Here is a 25,617-nt window from a genome sequence, read left to right on the forward strand (position 1 = left end):
AATAAAGTATTCTTGGCTGCATATTTTACCCATTAGAACTTTTGAATATACCATGCCACTTTCTCTGGCCTTCCAGGTTTATGTGAAGAGTTCTCCTGTTAACCTTATTTTTTTATGTTTTATTATTTTTTATCTTCCCTTGTGGGTTAGGGATTTCTTTACCCTTGCTGTTTTTAGAATTCTGTTTCTATCTCTGTATTTTGAGAATTTTACTACAATGTATCTTGGTGTTAGCCTCCTTTTGTTGATTTTCAGGTGAGTTTTCTGCGTTTCTTGGATTTGGATGTGTGTTTCCTTCCCCAGATTAGGGACATTTTAACTTACAATTTGCTCAAATAAACCTTCTACCCCCTTTTTACTCTTTTTTCATGGGACCCTTGTGATATGAATGTTATGAATGTTATTGTGTTTTTTGGATTTGCTGAGATCTTTTAAGTCTACCCTTTTTATCCAATTTTTTTCTTTCCTTCTCTTTTTCAGTTTCATTATTTTCCATAATTTTATCTCATATCAGTTATTCATTCCTCTCTTTCCACCCTTGTAGTCATTACATTCAGTTGATTTTGTATCTTGGTTCTTAAAATTTTTTTAATAAAAAAAAAAAATTCAGCCTGTAAAGTTGCTATGCCTTTTATGTCTATGGTTAGGACTCCTTAGTTTCTTCTTTGCTTTTCTCGAGCCCAGCTAGTCTCTTTAAGATTTTTTTTTTTTTAAGTTCTGTTCAGTCATATTACATATATATGTGTTTTGATTAGTTCCCTGTCTGTGACCTTTTCTTGTTCTTTCTTTGGTATAAATTCCCCCATTTTGGCATTCTGTTTAGGTCTCTGTCTTGTGTGTGTTAGGAAAGCCTATTACATTTCCTACTACTGAGGATAAGAGTTATATTAATAAGAAGTAATACACTATCCAGAGCCTGACACTTTAGGAAGTGTTTCTGGTGTTTGCTGTGTGAACTCTGCTATTATGTCTTGGCTGGTCTTTCCCTCAGGTCAGTCTTCTGCAGAGTTTCTCCTTGCCTGCAGTAGGGAGTCCACTGTTTGGTGAGTTTTAACCAAATGTGTTTTGGCTTACCTTTTACAAGAAGCTAGGTTATATTTCCCCTAGAGCTGAATATTTGCAGCATCCTATGGTCAGTAGGCTTGGTGGTTTCAGGGGGTTTGTGCTAATGTTCTAAGGGAGGTACCACTGTTTTTCTGACTCTGAGGCACACCTATTCTAGTAGAAAAGCATCTTCAGAGCAAAGGGGTGTTCAGCGTTTGGTGAAAGTAGCTCAAGCCTACTCTGTGGGTGCTGTAATGCTCATTGCAGTCTCTCCATGGTCATGGGCGGGGATACAAATGGCATCAGCTGGGAGGAGTCAAGATGGCGGAGAAGTAGCAGGCTGAGACGGCATCGGGTAGCAGGAGATCAGCTAGATAGCTTATCTAACCATTGTGAACACCTACAAATCCAACGAGAAATCGAAGAGAAGAAGAGCAACAATTCCAGAAACAAAAAATCGATCACTTTCTGAAAGGTAGGACCTGCGGAGAAGTGAATCCAAAGCGACGGGAAGATAGACCCCGGGGGGAGGGGCTGGCACCCGGCAAGCGGCGGAGCGACGGAGCACAAAATCGGGACTTTTAAAAGTCAGCTCCACTGGGAGACATCGCTCCAGGGGCTACACCGGGGGGAAACCCAGGCGGGGTCAGCATAACCCCAGGTCCCGCGGGGTCACAGAAGGACTGGGGGTGTCTGAGTGCCGCAGAGCTTGCAGGTATTAGAGCGGGGAAGCCGGCTACAGCGACAAAGCCGAGGAGTGAGTTCTAAGCCTGGGGTTACCTTGTGCCGGTCGCAGGCTGGGTGGGCTCGGAGCGCGGCTGGAGGCTGCAGAGACGGAGGCGACCCGGCGCTTTTCTCCAGCTCCAGCAATTGACTGCTTTCCTCAAGGTGCGACCACAGGACAGGGAGGCGGGGCGGTTGGGCGCTTTGCTCTGAAAGCGCACTGAGGAGCGGAACCCCAAGCTCTCGGCTCCTCCGGGCTGAGAGACTGGGAGGCTGCCATCTTCATTCCCGTCCTCCGGAACTCTACGGAAAGTGCTCAGGGAACAAAAGCTCCAGAAAGCAAACCCGAGTGGATTACTTAGCCCGGCCCCTGGCAAGGGCGGTGCAATTCCGCCTGTGGCAAAGACACTTGAGAATCACTACAACAGGGCCCTCCCCTAGAAGATCAACAAGAAACCCATCCAAAACCAACTTCAGTCACCAAGAACAGCGGAATTCCACAGCAGGAGAAAGCAAATCCTACCTGGACAAAATGACAAGGTGGAAAAACTCACCTCAAAAAAAAGAACAAGAGGCTGTACCGAAGGCTGGAGACCTAATCAATACGGACATTTATAACATGACAGATCTAGAGTTCAGAATGACAATTCTCAAGGTTCTAGCCGGGCTCGAAAAAGGCATAGAAGATATTAGAGAAACCCTCTCCGGAGAGATAAAAGCCCTTTCTGGAGAAATAAAAGAACTAAAATCTAACCAAGTTGAAATAAAAAAAGCTATTAATGAGGTGCAATCAAAAATGGAAGCTCTCACTGCCAGGATAAATGAGGCAGAAGAAAGAATTAGTGACATAGAAGACCAAATGACAGAGAATAAAGAAGCTGAGCAAAAGAGAGACGAAAAAATACTGGACCACGAGGAGAGAATTCGAGAGATAAGTGACACCATAAGACGACACAACATTAGAATAATTGGGATTCCAGAAGAAGAAGAAAGAGAGAGGGGAGCAGAAGGTATATTGGAGACAATTATTGGAGAGAATTTCCCTAATATGGCAAAGGGAACAAACATCAAAATCCAGGAAATGCTAAGAATGCCCCTCAAAATCAATAAAAATAGGTCCACACCTCGTCAACTGATAGTAAAATTTACAAGTCTTAGCGACAAACAGAAAATCCTGAAAGCAGCCCGGGAAAAGAAGTCTGTAACATACAAGGGTAAAAACATTAGATTGGCAGCGGACCTATCCACAGAGACCTGACAGGCCAGAAAGAACTGGCATGATATATTCAGAGCACTAAACGAGAAAAACATGCAGCCAAGAATACTATATCCGGCTAGGCTATCATTGAAAATAGAAGGAGAGATAAAGAGCTTCCAGGACAAACAAAAGCTGAAAGAATTTGCAAACACCAAACCAGCTCTACAGGAAATATTGAAAGGGGCCCTCTAAGCAAAGAGAGACCCTAAAAGTAGTAGATCAGAAAGAAACAGAGACAATATACAGTCACAGTCACCTTACAGGCAATACAATGGCACTAAATTCATATCTCTCCATAGTTACCCTGAATGTTAATGGGCTAAATGCCCCAATCAAAAGACACAGGGTATCACAATGGATAAAAAAAACAAAACCCATCAATATGCTGCCTACAAGAAACTCATTTTAGAACCAAAGACACCTCCAGATTTAAAGTGAGGGGGTGGAAAACAATGTACCATGCTAATGGACATCAGAAGAAAGCTGGGGTGGCAATCCTTATATCAGATCAATTAGATTTTAAGCCAAAGACTATAATAAGAGATGAGGAAGGACACTATATCATACTCAAAGGGTCTGTCCAACAAGAAGATCTAACAATCTTAAATATCTATGCCCCTAACATGGGAGCAGCCAACTATATAAACCAATTAATAACAAAATCAAAGAAATACATCGACAGTAATACAATAATAGTAGGGGACTTTAACACTCCCCTCACTGAAATGGACAGATCATCTAAGCAAAAGATCAACAAGGAAATAAAGGCCTTAAATGACACACTGGACCAGATGGACATCACAGATATATTCAGAACATTCCATCCCAAGGCAACAGAATATACATTCTTCTCTAGTGCACATGGAACATTCTCCAGAATAGACCACATCCTGGGTCATAAATCAGGTCTCAATCGGTACCAAAAGATTGAGATCATTCCCTGCATATTTTCAGACCACAATGCTCTGAAGCTCGAACTCAATCACAAGAGGAAATTTGGAAAGAACACAAATACATGGAGACTAAACAGCATCCTTCTAAAAAATGAATGGGTCAACCAGGAAATTAAAGAAGCATTGAAAAAATTCATGGAAACAAATGATAATGAAAACACAACGGTTCAAAATCTGTGGGACACAACAAAGGCAGTCCTGAGAGGAAAATATATAGTGGTGCAAGCCTTTCTCAAGAAACAAGAAAGGTCTCAAATACACAACCTAACCCTACACCTCAAGGAGCTGGAGAGAGAGCAACAAAGAAAGCCTAAACCCAGCAGGAGAAGAGAAATCATAAAGATCAGAGCAGAAATCAATGAAACAGAAACTAAAAAAACAATAGAACAAATCAACAAAACTAGGAGCTGGTTCTTTGAAAGAATTAATAAGATTGATAATCCCCTGGCCAGACTTATCAAAAAGAAAAGAGAAAGGACGCAAATAAATAAAATCATGAATGAAAGAGGAGAGATCACAACCAACACCAAAGAAATACAAACAATTATAAGATCATACTATGAGCAACTCTATGGCAACAAATTTGACAATCTGGAAGAAATGGATACATTTCTAGAGATGTATAAACTACCACAACTGAACCAGGAAGAAATAGATAACCTGAACAGACCCATAACCAGTAAGGAGATTGAAACAGTCATCAAAAATCTCCAAACAAACAAAAGTCCAAGACAGGACGGCTTCCCAGGGGAATTCTACCAAACATTTAAAGAAGAATTAATTCCTATTCTCCTGAAACTGTTCCAAAAAATAGAAATGGAAGGAAAACTTCCAAACTCATTCTATGAGGCCAGCATCACCTTGATCCCAAAACCAGACAAGGATCCCATCAAAAAAGAGAATTACAGACCAATATCCTTGATGAACACAGATGCGAAAATTCTCACCAAAATACTGGCCAATAGGATCCAACAGTACATTAAAAGGATTATTCACCACGACCAAGCAGGATTTATTCCAGGGCTGCAAGGTTGGTTTAACATACGCAAATCCATCAATGTGATACAATACATTAATGAAAGAAAGAGTAAGAACCATATGATACTCTCAATAGATGCTGAAAAAGCATTTGACAAAGTGCAGCATCCCTTCCTGATTAAAACTCTTCAAAGTGTAGGGATAGAAGGCACATACCTCAATATTATCAAAGCCATCTATGAAAAACCCACCGCAAATATCATTCTCAATGGAGAAAAACTGAAAGCTTTTCCGCTAAGGTCAGGAACATGGCAGGGATGTCCGTTATCACCACTGCTGTTCAATATAGTACTAGAAGTCCTAGCCTCAGCAATCAGACAACAAAAAGAAATTAAAGGCATCCAAATCGGCAAAGAAGAAGTCAAACTATCACTCTTTGCAGATGATATGATACTATATGTGGAAAACCCAAAAGGCTCCACTCCAAAACTGCTAGAACTTATACAGGAAGTCAGTAAAGTGTCAGGATATAAAGTCAATGCACAGAAATCAGTCTCATTTCTTTACATTAACAACAAGACAGAAGAAAGAGAAATTGAGGAGTGAGTCCCATTTACAATCGTACCCAAAACCATAAGATACCTAGGAATAAATCTAACCAATGAGGCAAAGAATCTATACTCAGAAAACTATAAAGTCCTCATGAAAGAAATTGAGGAAGACACAAAGAAATGGAAAAATATTCCATGCTCATGGATTGGAAGAACAAATATTGTGAAAATGTCTATTCTACCTAAAGCAATCTACACATTTAATGCAATCCCTATGAAAATCCCATCCATTTTTTTAAAAGAAATAGAACAAATAATCCTAAAATTTATATGGAACCAGAAAAGACCTCGAATACCCAAAGGAATATTGAAAAAGAAAGCCAAAGTCGGTGACATCACAATTCCAGACTTCAAGCTCTATTACAAAGCTGGCATCATCAAGACAGTATGGTATTGGCACAAAAACAGACATATAGACCAATGGAACAGAATAGAGAGCCCAGAAATAGACCCTCAACTCTATGGTCAACTAATCTTTGACAAAGCAGGAAAGAATATCCAATGGAAAAAAAACAGCCTCTTCAACAAATGGTGCTGGGAAAATTGGACAGCCACATGCAGAAAAATGAAATTGGACTATTTCCTTACACCCCACACGAAAATAGACTCAAAATGGATGAAGGACCTCAATGTGCGAAAGGAATCTATCAAAATCCTTGAGGAGAATGCAGGCAGCAACCTCTTTGACCTCAACCGCAGCAACTTCTTCCTAGGAACATCGCCAAAGGCAACAGAAGCAAGGGCAAAAATGAACTATTGGGATTTCATCAAGATCAAAAGCTTTTGCATAGCAAAGGAAACAGTTAACAAAACCAAAAGACAACTGACAGAATGGGAGAAGATATTTGCAAACGACATATCAGATAAAGGGCTAGTATCCAAAATCTATAAAGAGCTTATCAAACTCAATACCCAAAGAACAAATAATCCAGTCAAGAAATGGGCAGAGGACATGAACAGACATTTCTGCAAAGAAGACATCCAGATGGCCAACAGACACATGAAAAAGTGCTCCATATCACTCGGCATCAGGGAAATACAAATCAAAACCACAATGAGATACCACCTCACACCAGTCAGAATGGCTAAAATTAACAAGTCAAGAAATGACAGATGCTGGCGAGGATGCGGAGAGAGGGGAACCCTCCTACACTGCTGGTGGGAATGCAAGCTGGTGCAACCACTCTGGAAAACAGTGTGGAGGTTCCTCAAAAAACTGAAAATAGAGCTACCCTATGACCCAGCAATTGCACTCCTGGGTATATATCCTAAAGATACAAATGTGGTGCTCCAAAGGGGCACGTGCACCCGAATGTTTATAGCAGCAATGTCCACAATAGCCAAACTGTGGAAAGAGCCTAGATGTCCATCAACAGATGAATGGATAAAGAAGAGGTGGTATATATACACAATGGAATACTATGCAGCCATCAAAAGACATGAAATCTTGCCATTTGTGATGACGTGGATGGAACTAGAGGGTATCATGCTTAGCGAAATAAGTCAATCGGAGAAAGACAACTATCATATGATCTCTTTGATATGAGGAAGTGGAGATGCAAGGTGGTGGGGGGTTGGGGGGAGGTAGGAAAAGAAAAAATGAAAAGATGGGATTGGGAGGGAGACAAACCATAAAAGACTCAATCTCAAGAAACAGACTGAGGGTTTCGGGGGGGAGGGGGGACGGTAGAGGGTGGTGGGGAAACGGACATTGGGGAGGGTATGGGCTATGATGAGTGCTGTGAAATGTGTAAACCTGACGATTCACAGACCTGTACCCCTGGGGATAAAAATACATTATATGTTTATTAAAATAAAAAATTAAAAAAAAAATGGCATCAGCTGACTTTCTCATCCCTGGAGAAGGGAGTTTTCTCCCACTGCTGTTCATGTAGCTCTTACGGAAGAGCAGTCTTGTTCATGGGTCCCAGGCATTCCTTAAATCCCTGCATTCACCATTCTTTGAGCTATCTACCTACCAAGTGGCAGTGCTTTTGTATTTTATCTCAGTCATGCTGGTGAGGTTTCAAAACTCCAGATTTTAGAAACTAAGTAGTCATGGACACTTACTGATCCTCTGGGGGTGGGTCTTAACACACTGGCTCATGCCATTTTGTCCCATAATGGCAATTTTATGAATATACAAGGGTTGAAGTTTATGGTAAAGTGCAGTAAGGAGCTACCATCCACGTGGGCTGCCCTCAACTGGTGTCTCTGCTCATAGGCCAATTAATAGGGCAGCTCAATGGTGTCCAATGGCTCTTTTGTCCCCTGAGAGGCAGTGCCATCTCTCTGAAATGCACTCCAAATTGGGAACTGTCTCTCCCAATGTAATCCAGAGGATTCCTGAACCATGCTGTCAAATATTGGGCCTCTGCCCTCCTTCACAGAAACACTACTATGTGCACCAGGCTCCACCCTGGTGATAACATAGACTTCTAAAATTTCAGACTTTGAGCTCTGTTACTTGTAAAAATTTGCAATTATCAGTGCCTCTCATTTTCTTCATCAATTGTTTTGGGAAAGTGTTTTTCTTGTGCAATACCCTGTGTTCTCTATCTCTGTCTTTCTGTCTCCCTCTCTCTCTCTCTCCTCTCTCCCTGATTTAGAGTCTCTCTTCTCTGCAGTTGGTGATTCTTTTCTCCCCCAGATCACATCTCCACACCTCCTACTTTCCACAATGTGACCAGTTTTCTCCCTCTAGTTGTCCACTTTGTTCTCTCATTCCTCAGATAGATTTCCTCTCAATAATCACTTTAAATGTAAATGGCTTAAATGCTCCAATCCAAAGATATAGGATGGAGGAATGGATGAAAAATAAGACCTATATTTGTGCTGCCTACAAAGGGCTTATCTCAATCTTAATGGCACATATGGACTGAAAGTTAAGGGATGGAAAAAGACTTTCCATGCAAAGGGAAGAGAGAGAAGGCTGTGGTAGCAATACTTACATCAGACAAAATAGAATTTAAACAATACTATAACAAGAGACAAGAGACAAAGAAGGGCATTACTTCATAAGAAGTGAATAAATCCAAAGGTCAATATAACAATAAATATATTTTCACCCAGAATAGAAGCACCTGAATACATAAAGCAAATATTAATAGACTTAAAGAGAAATTAATGGTAGTAATAATAATAGTGGATGTTGACACCTCAAGTACATCAATGGATAGATCATCTAGGCAGAAAATCAACAAGGAAACAGGATCTTTGAATGCTGCATTAGACTAGATGGGAAAAACATATATATACAGAATATTCCAGCCGAAAGTAAGAGACTACACATTCTTCTTAACTGCACATGGAATGTTCTTCAAAATAGATCAAGTGTTATGTCACAGAGTAAATATCAATAAATTTAAGAAGACTGAAATCATACCATACATTTTTTTTTTCTGATCACAGTGGTGTGAGACTAGAAATCAAGGAAAAAAAAAAAAACACTGGGAAAACACAAGCACATGAAAGTTAAAAACCATGACTTAAGACAACCAATAGGTCAACAAAGAAATCTAAGAAGACATAAAAAAAAAATGCACTGAGACAAATAAAAATGGAAACACAACAGTCCAAAATGTTTGGGACACAGCAAAAGCAGTTTTTTTTTTTTTTTTAAGGATTTTATTTATTTATTTGACAGACAGAGATCACAAGTAGTCAGAGAGGCAGGCAGAGAGAGAGGAGGAAGCAGGTTCCCCGCTGAGCAGAGTGCCCAATGTGGGGCTCGATCCCAGGATGCCAAGACCATGACCTGAGCCAAAGGCAGAGGCTTTAACCCACTGAGCTACCCAGGCACCCCAGTTCTTTTTTTTTTAAATTTAATTTTATTTTTTCAGTGTTCCAAGATTCATTGATTATGCACCACACCCAATGTTCCATGCAATATGTGTCCTCATTAATACCCACCACCAGGCTCACTTAACCTCTTACCCCTTCCCTTCCAAAATCCTCAGTTTGCTTCTCAGAGTCCACAGTCTCTCATGCTTCATCTCCCCCTCCAATTTACTCCAATTCACTTTTCCTTTCCTTCTCCTAATGTCCTCCATGTTGTTCTTTATGCTCCACAAGTAAGTGAAACCATATGATAATTGACTCTCTCTGCTTGTTTTATTTCACCCGGCATAATCTCCTCCAGTTCCTTCCATGTTGATACAAAAGTTAGGTATTCATCCTTTTCAATGGAGGCATAATATTCTATTGTATGTATGGACTATATCTTTTCTATCCATTCATCTGTTGAGGGCATCTTGGCTCTTTCCACAGTTTGGCGATTGTGGCCATTGCTCATATGAACATTGGGGTACATATGGCCCTTCCTTTCACTACATATGTATCTTTGGGGTAAATACCCAGTAGTGCAAAAGCATTTCTAAAAGGGAAATGCATAACAGTACAGAGCTACCTCAAGAAACAAATAAACAGAAAAATCACAACTCATATAAACAATCATCCTTATATATAAAGGAACAAGATAAAGAAGAACAAACAAAACCCAAGTGAAATAGAAGGAAGGAAATAATAAAGATCAGAAATAAATGAAAGAGACAAAAAAAAAAAAGAAAAAGAAAAAGAGAGAGAGAGAGATCAATGAAATCAAAATCTGGTTTTTGGAGAAGATAAACAAAATTGATAAAACCTTAATAAGACTCAGAAAAAAAAAGAATCTAAATGAATAAAATCAGAAAGAAAAGTATCAGCTGACACCACAGAAATATAAAGTATTATAAGAATATATATATATATATATATATATATATATATGCCAACACACTAGTCAATCTAGAAGAAATGGATAAGTTTCCAGAAACCCACAATCATCCAAAATTGAATCAGATAGAAATTGAAAACCTGAGAATATTGGGGTGCCTGGTGGTTCAGTTTGTTAAGTGTCTGCCTGCAGCTCAGTTAATGATCCCAGAATCCTGGGATCAAGCCCCACATTTGGCTCCCTGTTCAGTGGAGAGCTTGTTTCTCCCTCTCCCTCTACTGCCCCGCTCATGCTCTCTCTCTCTCTGTAAGATAAATAAAAATCTTGAAAAAAAAAAGAAAATCTGAGAATATCAATTTCTAGTAGTGATATTGAATTAACAATTTTAAGAATATCAAAAATTAAAAGTCCAGGACTAGATGGATTCACAGTAGAATCCTACCAAACATTGAAAGAAGAGTTAATACTTATACTTTGCAAAATTTTTCAAAAAAATAAAAGAGGAAGGAAATTTTCCAAATTCATCCCACACCCCACCCATATCCCTTCAAGTAACCATCACTTTGTTCTCTATAGTTAAGAGTCTATTTCTTGGTTTGCCTCTCTTCTCCCCTCTCCCTGTTACTTTGTTTTGTTTCTTAAATTCCACATATGAATGAAATCATATGGTATTTGTCTTGCCCTGATTGACTTCTTTCATTTAGCATAATGCTCTAGCTCCATCAATATCATTGCAAATGACAAGATTTCATTCTTTTTGATTGCTAAGTAATATTCTATTGTCTATATATACCACATCTTCTTTATCCATTCATCAGTCGATGGACATTTGGAATCTTTTCATAGCATTTGAAAAAGTATAATACCCATTCATGATGGAATTTCTCAAAAAAGTAGGTTAAGAGTGAACATACCCCAACATAATAAAGTCCATTTACAAAAAAATTCAGAGCTAGCATTACACTCCATGGTGAAGAACTGAGAACTTTTCCTTGGTTAAGATCAAGAACAAAACAAAAATGTCCACTTTCACCACTTCCATTCAACATAGTACTAGAAGTCCTAACCACAGCAATCAGATGATGAAAAGAAATAAAATGCATCTATTATTGGTAAGGAAGAAGTTAAAGTGTCATTCTTTGCAGATGACACATTCCTGTACATAGAAAACCCTAAATAGTCTACTGAAAAACTACTAGAAATAAAAATGAATTCAGTAAACTTGCAGGATATAAAATTAATATGCAGAAATTGGTAACATTGCTATATAAAATAACAAATTAGCAGAAGGAGAAATTAAGAAAATAATTCCACTTACTGTTGCACCAAAAAGGATACAGTACCTAAAAATAAACTTAACCAAGGAGGTAAAAGACCTGTGATCTAAAAACTACAATACATTGATGAAATTGAAGGTGACACTAAAAATGAGAAAATATTCCATTTTCATGGATTGGAAGAACCAATATTGTTAAAATGTCTATTCTACACAATGCAATTTATATATTGAATAAAGTCCTTATCATACCACCATTTTTCACAGAACCATAACAAAGCATGATAAAACTTGTATAGAACCAGGGGAGGAGTCAAGATGGCAGAGAAGTAGCAGGCTGAGACAACACTGGGTAGCAGGAGATCAGCTAGATAGCTTACCTAACCCTTGCGAACACCTACAAATCCAATGGGAAATCGAAGAGAAGAAGAGCAACAATTCTAGAAACAGAAAATCGATCACTTTCTGAAAGGTAGGACCTGCGGAGAAGTGAATCCAAAATGACGGGAAGAAAGACCGCGGGGGGAGGGGCCAGCTCCCGGCTAGTGGTGGAACAACAGAGCACTAAATCAGGACTTTTTAAAAGTCTGCTCCATGGAGGGACATGGCTCCAGAGGCTAAACCAGGGGGAAGCCCACGTGGGGTCAGCGTAATCCCAGGTCCTGTGAGGTCACAGAAGGACCAGGGGTGTCTGAGTGCCACAGAGCTCGCAGGTATTAGAGCGGGGAAGCCAGCTACAGTGACAAAGCCGAGGAGTGAGTTCTCAGCTCGGGGTTACCTTGAGCCAGTCACAGGCTGGGTAGTCTCGGAGTGCAGCCAGCGGCCACGGAGACGGAAGTGACTGGGCGCTTTCCTTCTAGTGCAAACAATTGAGCGCTTCCCTCCAGGTGTGACTGCAGGCCAGGGAGGCGGGGCAGTTGGGCGCTTTTCTCTGAGGGTGCACTGAGGAGCAGGAACCTGAACTCTCGGCTCCTCTGGGCCAGAGATTGGAAGGCCGCCATCTTCATTCCCGTCCTCCAGAACTCTACTGAAAGCACTCAGGGAACAAAAGCTCCTGAAAGCAAACCCGAGTGGATTACTTAGCCCGGCCCGTGGTAAGGGTGGTGCAATTCCGCCTGGGGCAAAGACACTTGAGATTCACTACAACAGGCCCCTCCCCCAGAAGATCAACAAGAAACCCAGCCAAGACCAACTTCACTCACCAAGAACAGCGGCATTCCAGAAGAGGAGAAAGCAAATCTTATCTGGACAAAATGACAAGGCGGAAAAACTCACCACAAAAAAAAAAAAAAAAAAAAAAAAGAACAAGAGGCAGTACCAAAGGCTGGGAGCCTAATCAATACAGACATTGGTAATATGACAGATCTAGAGTTCAGAATGACGATTCTCAAGGTTCTAGCTGGGCTCGAAAAAGGCATAGAAGATATTAGAGAAACCCTCTCTGGAGAGATAAAAGCCCTTTCTGGAGAAATAAAAGAACTAAACTCTAACCAAGTTGAAATCAAAAAAGCTATTAATGAAGTGCGATAAAAAATGGAAGCTCTTATTGCTAGGATAAATGAGACAGAAGAAAGAATCAGTGAAGTAGAAGACCAAATGACAGAGAATAAAGAAGCTGAGCAAAAGAGAGACAAACAAATACTGGACCACGAGGAGAGAATTCGAGAGATAAGCGACACCATAAGACGACACAACATTAGAATAATTGGGATTCCAGAAGAAGAAAAAAGAGAGACGGGAGCAGAAGGTATATTGGAAAGAATTATTGTAGAGAATTTCCCTAATATGGCAAAGGGAACAAACATCAAAATCCAGGAGATTCTAAGCACGCCCCTCAAAATCAATAAAAATAGGTCCACACCTCGTCACCTGATAGTAAAATTTACAAGTCTTAGCAACAAAGAGAAAATCCTGAAAGCAGCCCGGGAAAAGAAGTCTGTAACATACAAGGGTAAAAACATTAGATTAGCAGCTGACCTATCCACAGAGACCTGGCACGCCAGAAAGAACTGGCATGATATATTCAGAGCACTAAACAAGAAAAACATGCAGCCAAGAATACTATATCTGCCAAGGCTATCATTGAGAATAGAAAGAGAGATAAAGAGCTTCCAGTACAAACAAAAGCTGAAAGAACAGAAATAGAGAGCCCAGAAATAGACCCTCAACTCTATGGTCAACTAATCTTCGACAAAGCAGGAAGGAATGTCCAATGGAAAAAAGACAGTCTCTTCAACAAATGGTGCTGGGAAAATTGGACAGCCACATGCAGAAAAATGAAAGTCGACTATTTGCTTACACCACACACAAAAATAGACTCTAAATGGATGAAGGACCTCAATGTGAGAAAGGAATCCATCCAAATCCTTGAGGAGAATGCAGGCAGCAACCTCTTTGACCTCAACTGCAGCAACTTCTTCCTAGGAACATCGCCAAAGGCAACAGAAGCAAGGGCAAAAATGAACTATTGGGATTTCATCAAGATCAAAAGCTTTTGCACAGCAAAGGAAACAGTTAACAAAACTAAAAGACAACTAACAGAATGGGAGAAGATATCTGCAAACGACATATCAGATAATGGGCTAGTATCCAAAATCTATAAAGAGCTTAGCAAACTCAATACTCAACGAACAAATAATCCAATCAAGAAATGGGCAGAGGACATGGACAGACATTTCTGTAAAGAAGACATCCAGATGGCCAACAGACACATGAAAAAATGCTCCACATCACTCGGCATCCAGGAAATACGAATCAAAACCACAATGAGATACCACCTCACACCAGTCAGAATGGCTAAAATTAACAAGTCAAGAAATGACAGATGCTGGCGAGGATGCAGAGGGGAACCCTCCTACACTGCTGGTGGGAATGCAAGCTGGTGCAACCACTCTGGAAAACAGTGTGGAGGTTCCTCAGAAAACTGAAAAGAGAGCTACCCTATGACCCAGCGATTGCACTACTGTGTATATATCCTAAAGATACAAACGTGGTGCTCCAAAGGGGCACGTGCACCCGAATATTTATAGCAGCAATGTCCACAATAGCCAAACTGTGGAAAGAACCTAGATGTCCATCACCAGGTGAATGGATAAAGAAGAGGTGGTATATATACACAATGGAATACTATGCAGCCATCAAAAGACATGAAATCTTGCCATTTGCGATGACGTGGATGGAACTAGTGGGTATTATGCTTAGCGAAATAAGTCAATCGGAGAAAGACAACTATCACATGATCTCCCTGATTGAGGAAGTGGAGGTGCAATGTGGGGGGGTTGGGGGTATTAGGAAAAGAAAAAATGAAAGAAGATGGGATTGGGAGGGAGACAAACCATAAAAGACTCAATCTCAAAAAACAGGCTGAGGGTTGCTGGGGGGAGGGGGGACGGGAGAGTGTGGTGGGGATACGGACATTGGGGAGGGTATGTGCTATGATGAGTGCTGTGAAATGTGTAAACCTGGAGATTCACAGACCTGTACCCCTGGGGGTAAAAACACATTATATGTTTATTAAAATAAATTAATTAATTAATTTAAAAATAAAACTTGTATAGTACCACAATAGAGCCAGAATAGCCAAAGCAATTTTTTTTTAAGATTTTATTTATTTATCTGACAGACTGAGATCACAAGTAGGCAGAGAGGCAGGCAGAGAGAGAGGGGGAAGCAGGCTCCCCGCTGAGCAGAGAGCCCGATGCGGGGCTTGATCCCAGGACCCTGAGATCATGACCTGAGCCAAAGGCAGAAGCCTAACCCACTGAGACACCCAGGGGCCCCTAGCCAAAGCAATCTTGAGAAAGAAGTAAAATACTGACAGGTATCACAACCACAGTCTGTGAAATAAGCTACAAAGATGCAGTAATGAAAACAGTATGGTACTGGCAAAAAAATAGGCATATATCAATAGAACAGGATAGAGAGCCCAGAACTAAACCCATACTTATATGTTTAGTTAATCATTGAGAAAGGAGGCAAGGGTATACAATGGAAAATTCACATTTTCAATAAATTGTGCTGGGAAAATTGGGCAGCTACATGCAAAAGAATGAAACTGGACCATTTTTTTATAGCACACACAAACATTAATTCAGATTGGATGAAAGATGTAAATGTGAGATTAAAGCTATAAAAATATTAGAAGGCAGGCAGCAATTTCTTTGACACCAATTCTAACAACTTTTTCTAGATATATTTCCTCAGGTAAGGAAAACAAAAGCAAAAATCAACTATTGGGATTATCTTAAAATAAAAACCTTTTGCACAGCAAAGAAAACCATCACCAAAACAAAAAGGCAACTACTGAATTGGAGAAGATATTTGCAAATAATCTATCTAATAAGGGGTTAATATCTAAAATGTACAAAGAACTTATACAACTCAATATCAAAACACAGTGTGATTAAAAAAATGGGCAGAAGACATGAAAAAAGCAAGACACGAATAGACATTTTTTCCAAAGAAGAGATGCACATAACCATCAGACACATGACATATCCTCAAAATTAATAATCATCAGGGAAATGCAAATTGAAACCACAATGAGATGTCACCTTACACCTGTTAGAATGGCTAAAGTAAGAAAACACAGGAAATACAATATTTTGTTAAGTCTGTGAAGAATAACAAGCCTTCATATTCTTTTGGTGGGAATGCAAATTGGTATAGCCAGTGTGGAAAACAGTATGGAGTTTCCTCAAAAAAAAAAAAAAAAAGTACCATATGATCTAATAGTTCTGGATTTCTTTGGGTATTTACTCAAAGAAAACAAAAACACTAATTTGAAAAGATATATGCACCCCTATATTTATTGCAGGGTATTTACAATAGCCAAGTTACAGAAGCAACCTAAATGTCCATTGATAGAAAACTGGGTACAAAAGAAGTATCTATCTATCTATCAACTATCTACCTATCTATCTATCATCTATGTATCCATCTGTCAGTACAAAAGAAGGATCTATCATCTATCTATCTATCATCTGTAGATATCTACATATCTACATATGTAGAAATCTACACATCTATCATATGTAGATTTATGGATATCTATCTATCACATGTAGATAGATAGATAGCCATTAAACAGGATGTGATCTTGCCATTTGTGACAACATGGATGGATCTAGAAGATATTATGATAGGTGAAGTAAGTCAGGAGAAGTAAGGTGAGAAAGACAAATACCATAAGATTTCACCCATATGTTGAATCTAAAAAACAAAACAAAGAAACAAAAAACAGATTTAGACCTATAAATAGAGACTGATTAATTTTCAGAAGGAAGGGAGGTAGGGGATGGGAAAAATAGGTGAAGGGGAGTAGATACAGACTTCCAGTTATAGAATGAATAAACCATGGAAATAAAAGGTACAGCATAGGAAATATAGACAATGATATTGTAATAGCATTGTATGGTGACAGATGATAACTATACTTGTGAACATAGCATAATATATAGATATATTGAGTAATTTTGTTGCACACCTGAAGCTAATATAATATTGTGTATCAACTATAGTCAAATAAATAATAGAGAAAATCAATTTAAAAAGGAGAAAAGAGCAAATAAGTGGAGGGAAACCTATAAGTAAGAAAGGCTAAATTTTCAGCTGGTATAAGGACATAAGTCATGAAGATACACAGGACATGATAAGTAAAGAGGAAGGAATGATAGACCAAACAAGAGACAGCAGGAAATAACACTGGGTAGAATTGATTTAAAAAAAAATGGGGGCAAATACGAATATCCAGAGTAGGTCGGGGGCTTCTGGATGCAAGAATAGCTAAAGGTTTGCCTTAAAAATCCTCTCTTTAACTTCACAGGACCCAAATGGAGGTTGGGAAATCGTTTCTTAAAATTGACAGGATATCTTGTTAGTATAATTCATGGCTTTATTTCACTAATTTTATCTATTTACCATATTTATTATCTATCTATCTGTCATCTATCTATATCTATCTATCTGTATCTATATTATAATCACTATTTCTGTATGAATTTTGCTGATAGTTTTGTTTCTCCCACAGAGAAAATTCATGATCTTTATAATACAAATTTTCTGATTAGAAGATACTTCTCTTTCTAATTTGTGCTTTGGTTCCCAGCAGATTAAGCTTTCCAGAATTCTGACCTATGGATAAATAGAGACATGACAATTTGGAAAATGAACAGGAACCAGATTTGTTACTAAGTGCTTCCATTATCACTATGACAGACTTACAGCTCTTTAAATTTCGATCTCTTTGCCCTGATAGTTATTCTTTACTCAGGAGCTTTCTGGTCTGAGTTAAACATCTCCTTTTGGTGCATTAGCCAAACTCTCAACTTAAGTATACCTTTCTCCTTGGATTGAAAACTATTTAGGAATTTCTTGATGTCATTTTCAAGACAGTGGCTACATAGCTTACTCAACTAGAATTATCCATTGGGAAAAAGCATGAGAATGAATCTTTATCCTTATCCATAGTCAAAAAACCCTACCATGTTGGTATCACATGGTATCATGGTCGGCATCATGGTTGGTATCACAACTGAGTGCTAAGTCAGCATTTCTATTTCTTTAATCCTTTCCTGAAAGGACCAAATTTTCATTGGGTTTGGGATCTTATTATATCAACTTTCCAGAAAAGAAGATGAATACAGTAGAGGTTGCTTGTGGAATTTGTGTGATATTTTAGAATAAAAATAAACTTTTAATTCATGAATTTTATAATCCCATACATAACACTTTCCTTATGGATGTATATAATCTATTATAAGTATTACATCACTGATGTTTGTCTCCAGTTTAATCTGAGTCATAAAATATAAAGATAAAACTATGTTACCTGAAAAGATAGTATCTTTGACATATTTTCTTATTTTATTAACTACCTGCCATTTTTAAATGTTAGACTTATTAATCCTTGTTTTGTCTTTTTATAGTCTTCCCACATAGCACAATTTGCAGCATTTTGAGTCTTCCATATGTACCAGGTGTTTCCTTTCTGTAGTTACTAAAGCACTGACCACAGTTAAGTTTTACAAGTTATAAACTGATGAATCCCTTTTAAAGATAAGCACATTATGGAATGAAACATAGCTTTTGAAGAACTTAGCTTCATTTTCAAAAGCCTTTTAAAATAAATGATTGTCCCCCCCCAAAAAAAGTGCCAATGGCTTCATGGAAGAATGAGATTTGGCAGTTAACCAAGTACTTATAAATTACATGTCAGTACAAGTTCCAGAATTTGAGTTCAATCTAATAGAGTCCAAAATTTTAAACTCAGTTATCACTCTTTTATTGTTTCAATGTTGTACCTTATAATTTTATCTTTACTTAGTTACTATGCTCCTGACTTAAAAAACCATCTGTTTAATGCTTTCATCAAATATAGTATATAAAAAATTAAAATATGCATCTTTGTTATTTTAAATTTTGTAAGCTTGATTAATATTTGGAAAAAGATACAGGTAAAATATTATTTTTTCTTTTCTGCTACTGACTTTAAACTCATCACATATTTGTAACTTGTAAATAAGTAATCCAGACTCTTTCAGTAATGAATATTAGGCACAGTTTCAACATATATTATGCCAGAAAAATTGAAGAAGACAATAATAGATGATACCATGTGATAACTGTTAAAATAATATTGGCCAAATCAAATTGAACTATTGATCAATTTGATGTGGTGTACCAGTGAAAGTTTTCTTTCTCTATGATGATTAGTTTTTTAAATCATCTCTGTTTAGATCTTTGAAATACTTCTTCTTGAAAAAATCTTACTGTGAAGTAGACATCTCTTTTTTGCCCAAGAACTTTCTTCTGTTAAGACATGCACCTAGTATTTCTTTTGAGGAATATCTTCTTCTTCACATTCAATTCATACAGTCTACATAGGATTGAGATCATCCCCAAACATTCAAGGTTACACCCTAATTAGCCTAAGCCATTTATCTGTTCTCAATGGTTGTTTTAAGGATGGATATTTTTCCTACTGTAGCCAATAATATGCAATCAAAATTTTGCTGATGTTTCTGGGAAATAGGCTGTTATTCTTTCTTCTTGGACAGAAATATGAGATGATGTAGACATTGCAGACAGTGTCAGTATCTTCGGATTTTATAGAGATTGAATATGAAGCCAACCCAGCTGGAGGAAGAGTAATGACATAGGGATGCAATTAGTCCTGATGACATCATTAAACCCTAAATACAGCTGTTCTTGAAGTAATTTCTACCCCTGGATTTTTCAGTAGTTAGGCAACCCACATATTCCTATCTCTCTCTCCCCCTGCCTCTCCTTTTTTTTTTTTTTTTAAATCTTAACACACTGTATGTTGAGTTTTCTATTACTTGAAGCTAAAATATTTCTAACAGAATGACCTTACTGGCAGTTGTTAGTGGGTAAAATATAAATGGATAAGTAAAATGAGAATAAATGGGCAAAGTTCCCCAAACTTGGAACATGTTACCATAGTTCTCAGGGCTTCTTAAAGCCTAGGACTTTAATAAATGTTACTTTTGAGAAAAGGTGAGGTGAGGGGCTTATATTTTTATATTCTTAATACACCTGTATTATATAAATTCTTTGAAAGATCTTTGAAATAGTGTATAAGAAAGCAACTTATTTCTGTACATTGATTTTACATCCTGCCACATTACTGAATTGCACTATGAGTTCTAGTAACTTGGGGGTGGAGTCTTTTGGGTTTTCCATATAAAATATCATGTCATCTACAAAAAGAGAGACTTTGACTTCTTCTTTGACGAGTTGAATATCTTTTATTTCTTTTTGTTGTCTGATTGCTGTTGCTAGGACTTTTACTACTATGTTGAACAACAGTCGCGAGAGTGGGCATCTTCCTTGTTCCTGACCTCAAAGTGAAGGTTGTCATGTTTTCCCCATTGAGGATGATATTTGCTGTGGGTTTTTCATAGATAGATTTTAATAAGTTGAGGAATGTTCCCTCTATTCCTATACTTTGAAGGGTTTTAATCAGAAATGGATACTGTATCTTGTCAAATGATTTTTCTGCATCCATTGAGAAGACTATGTGGTTCTTCTCTCTTCTCTTATTGATTTGTTCTATCACATTGATGTGTGAATGTTGAACCACCCTTGCATTCCATGGATACATCCCACCTGGTCATGGTGGATAATCGTTTTAATGTACTGTTGGATACTATTAGCTAGGATCTTGTTGAGAATCTTGGCATCCATATTCATCATGGATACTGGTCTGAAATTCCCCTTTTTGATGGGGTCTTTGACTGGTTTGGTGATCAGGGTAATGCTGGCTTCATAAAAAGAGCCTGGAAATTTTCCTTCTCTTTACACTTTTTGAAACAACTTCAGGAGAATAGGTATTATTTCTTCTTTGAATGTTTGGCAGAATTCTCCAGGGAATCCATCAGGTCCTGGACTCTTGTTTTTTTGGAGGTTTTTGATCACTGTTTCAATCTCGTTTCCAGGTATTGGTCTATTCAGGTTGTCAATTTCTTTCTGTTTCAGTCTTGGAAGTTTATAGGTTTCCAGGAATGTATCCATTTTATCTAGGTTGCTTAACTTACTGGCATATAGCTGTTGATAATAATTTCTGATGATTGTTTCTATTTCCTTGGTGTTAGTCGTGATCTCTCCCTTTTCATTCATCATTTTATTAAATTGGGTCCTCTTTTCTGTTGGATTATTTTGGCCAGTGGTTAATTGATCTTATTGATTCTTTCAATGAACCAGCTTCTAGTTTCACTGATGTGTTCTACTGTTTCTCTTGTTTGTAACTCATTGATCTCTGCTCTAATCTTGATTTTTTTCCCCTTCTTGTGCATGGAGTTGCTTAATTTCTTGTTGATTTTCCAGTTCTTTAAGGTATAAAGAGAGCTGGTGTGTTGGGGATTTTTCAGTTTTTTTGAGTGAGACTTGGATGACTATGTATTTCCCCCTGATGACCACCTTTGCCATATTCCATAGCTTTTGGACTGATGTGTCTTCATTCTCTTCCATGAATTTTTTAAGTTCTTTGATTTCCTGGGAGATCCAAACATTCTTAAGCAGGGTGGTGTTTAGCTTCCAAGTGTTCAATTTTTTTCTGTACTTTTTCTTCTGGTTAAGTTCCAGTTTCAAAGTATTGTGGTCTGAGAATATGCAGGGAATAATATTAATCTTTTGGTATCGGTTAAGTCCTTATTTGTGACCCAGTATGTGGTCTATTCTGGAGAAAGTTCCAGGTGCACTTGAGGAGAATGAGTATTCTTGGTTTTAGGGTGGGATATTCTGCATATTTCTATGAAGTCCATCTAGTCTAATGTGTCATTCAAAGCTCTTGTTTCATTGCTGATTTTCTGTTTAGATTATCTGTCTACTGCTGAAAATGTCATGTTAAGATCCCCTACTATTAATGTATTCATATTAATATGACTCTTTATCTTGATTATTAGTTGTCTTATGTTGTTGGCTACTCCCATATTGAGGACATAAATATTTACAATTGTTAGGTGTTCTTGGTGGATAGACACTTTAAGAATGATGTAGTGGCCTTCTTTATCACTGACTACAGTCTTTAGTTTAAAATCTAATTAATCTGATATGAGAATCACTACCCCAGCTTTCTTTTGAGGCCCATTGGCATGAAAGATGCTTCTCCATTCCTTCACTTTCAGTCTGGATATATCTTTAGGTTCCAAATAGATCTCTTGTAGACAGAATATGGACAGGTCCTGTCGTTTTATCCAACCGGCAATGCTGTGCCATTTTATGGGATTGCTTAGGCCGTTCACATTGAGAGTAATTATTGAAGTTCATGTTGCCTGTGAAGTTCTTGTTTCTACAGACAGTCTCTGTAAATTTCTGTTCTATGGCACTCTTGGGTTCTTTCTTCTTTTATAGAACCCCCCCCCCTTAATATATCTTGTGGGGCCAGCTTGGTGATCATATACTCTTTTAAACCTTGCTGGTCATGGAAGCTCTTCATCTCTCTATCCATTTTGAATGTTAGCCTTGTTGGCTAAAGTATTCTTGGCTACATGTTCTTCTCCTTTAGTGCCATGAATATGTCTTGCTAGCCCTTTCTGGCTTGCCAGGTTTCTGTGGACAGGTCTGACATTTTTCTGATGGACTTTCTTCTGTACATAAGGAATCTCTTCACCCCAGCTGTCCTCAGGAGCTCTTGACTAAAATTAAGATTCATCAGTCTCACAATCAAGAGTCTCGAGGTTTTACTAGATTTGTTGATCTTAGTGGGTGTCATTTCTGTCTCTAGGACATAAACACTGGTTCCATTCCCCAAATCAGTAAAATTTTCATTGAGCATTTGTACAATTGTATCTTCTAGTATTCTTTCTTTTTCCTCCCCCTCAGGGATCCCAATAATTCTGATGTTAGAACATTTCATGGCATTATTTATTTCCCTAAATCTGTTTTCATGGCTTCTAAGCTGTTTGTTCCAGGCTTCCTCCTGATCCTTTTTATCCATCAGTTTCTCCTCTAGATTACTAATTCTATCTTCTTCCTAGCTGTTAGAGAATTTAGTTTAGGTTGGATCTCATTGATGGCATTTTTAACATCTTCCTGGGTGACTTTCACTTCTACCCTTAGAGATTCCATGTTGTTACTAATGGTTTTCTCCAACCTAGCCATTGCGTGGATAATTGTTACCCTGAATTGCCTTTCCAACATAGTTTATGTCCATATCCAATAGTTCTGATGGAGAGGGCACAGTCTGAATTTTTCCCCTGGTAGTTGTTCCTCATCCTAGTTATTTTGATGAGAGGTGTTTGAGGGGATATATAATTGAATATATCAACCACAGTCCAGACAAGGGGCACCCTGGAATGCTTCTAAGCAATCAGAAGTCACCACTCTCCACTGGCATCATCTGCCCCTGTAGAGGTCCAGAAGTGTATAGTCTTACATCTCAGGCAGATTTCATGAGTGTTCAGAGTGTTCTGATAGATAATTAGCTCTCTATAGGGAACCGGTTGAAACAGAGTCTCCTACTTCTCTGCCATCTTGCCCGTTCTCCTAAACAGACATTTTTAAAAAGAAATCACAGTTGGGGGAAATTGGAGGGGGAAACAAACCATAAGAGACTGTGGACTCTGAAAAACAATCTGAGGGTTTTGCAGGGGTGGGGGGTGGGAGGTTGGGTGAGCCCGGTGGTGGGTATTATGGAGGGCACGTATTGCATGGAGCACTGGGTGTGGTGCATAAACAATGAATTCTGGAACTCTGAAAAGAAATTTAAAAATAAATAACTTTTTTTTTAAAATCACAAATGACCAACAGGTACATAAAAAGATACTCAGCATTACTGATTGTCAAGGAAATGCAAATCAAAACCAGAATGAGCTAACACTTCATACCTTTCAGAAGGGCTATCATCAAAAAGACAAGAGATAATATTGTTGATGAGGATGCAGAGAAAAGGGAATATGTGCACTGTTGTTGGGAATATAAGTTGGTACAGTCACTGTGGGAAACAATATAGAAGTCTCTTAAAAAATTAAAAATAGATTTATGATATGATCCAGCAATTCCACTTCTTGATATATACCCAAAGGACATTAAAGCAGGATATCAAAGAGTTATCTGTACTCCCATGTTCATCGTAGCACTATTCACAATAGCCAAGATACAGAAACAGTCTAAGTGTCTATCAGCAGATAAATGAATACAAAAGTGATTATATATAAAATTCAGCCATGCAAAAGAAGGAAATCCTGTTATTCCTGGCAACATGGATGAATTCTGAGGATGATATACTGAGATAAGCCAAACATAGAAAGATAAATACATGATATCACTTATATATGGAATCTAAAAATCCAAACACATGAAAACAGAGAATAAAATGGTAATTAAAAGGGCCTGGGAAGTGGGGGGCATAGAAAGATTTTTTTTTTTAAATAACAAACTTACAATGAGTAGCAAATAAGTTCTAGGGATCTAATGCACAGTATAGTGAATATAGGTAACCCTATGTATTATAATTATCAAAGTTGCAAGGAGACTAGGTTTTAATTATTTCAGCCACAAAAGATAAGTAATAATTATGTGATGTTATAAAAGTGCTATCACTACAATGACATCATATTCAAATATATAAATAAATTAATATGTTGCATATCTTAAACACACATTGTAAAATCTCAAATATATTTAAATTAAAAGGAGAAAATCATGAATATATAATGAAAGAAATAAAAAATAATGCAATTAAAGACTTGGTGTCCTACATTTTGGAATACAAAATGTTGCATAGAAAATGTCTAGTATTACATACAAATTCATAAATTACCCCAAGTTCAGAATTATATGTTAAAGAAAAATTTTAAGTAAAATACTCAAGTCTAAAATAAAACATGACAGATTTTACTCAAGAGTTAACCTAGGGGATAACACATTTTGGTGACATATGTTAAGCTGCATACAAAGAACAAACATTTACAATAAAATAAAACTCTCTTAAAAATAAGATATGCCAGATTCCTCCATGAGATTTCTAAAGATTCTGTTACTGAAATTGCATACTATTTGCATAATATTTTTAAATTAAAAAAACCTATAAAATGTGATTTTCAATTTGATCATTACAAATGTGCCTGACAACAAAAACATGATTTATGGTTTCAACAATTTTTACATATGATTAAAATCACAGTAATGTCAGATAGTAGAACATGTTGATTAAATAATTAATTGTTATTATATGCTATTCTTCTTGGAAATAAAGGTAGAATCATTCAGAGACAACTAGTTTGTTGCTTCAAAATCTGGGACTATATCCTCTTGTTAGAGTTCTCCTCTATGACTACCAATTTTTTCTTAATCTAATTTCTCTGATATTTCAAGGAATGATCTAGTCTGATAATAAAATTAGAACACACCAATAAAGCTGACAAAGATGGAGATCATATACCAGCATTCAATAGAGGAACTCTATGGAAAAAAAAAAATTTCCAACAGTATTTCAGATTTGACCATGCTCATAGAATTTAGTGTACTCAGGCTGATTTTGCCTTGGTTTGATTTATTCACCAAGAGGTAGTGAACTGAATTGGAATGGACTATATGTA

Source organism: Martes martes (assembly GCF_963455335.1).
Source record: "Martes martes genome assembly, chromosome: X".
Taxonomy (NCBI): domain Eukaryota; kingdom Metazoa; phylum Chordata; class Mammalia; order Carnivora; family Mustelidae; genus Martes; species Martes martes.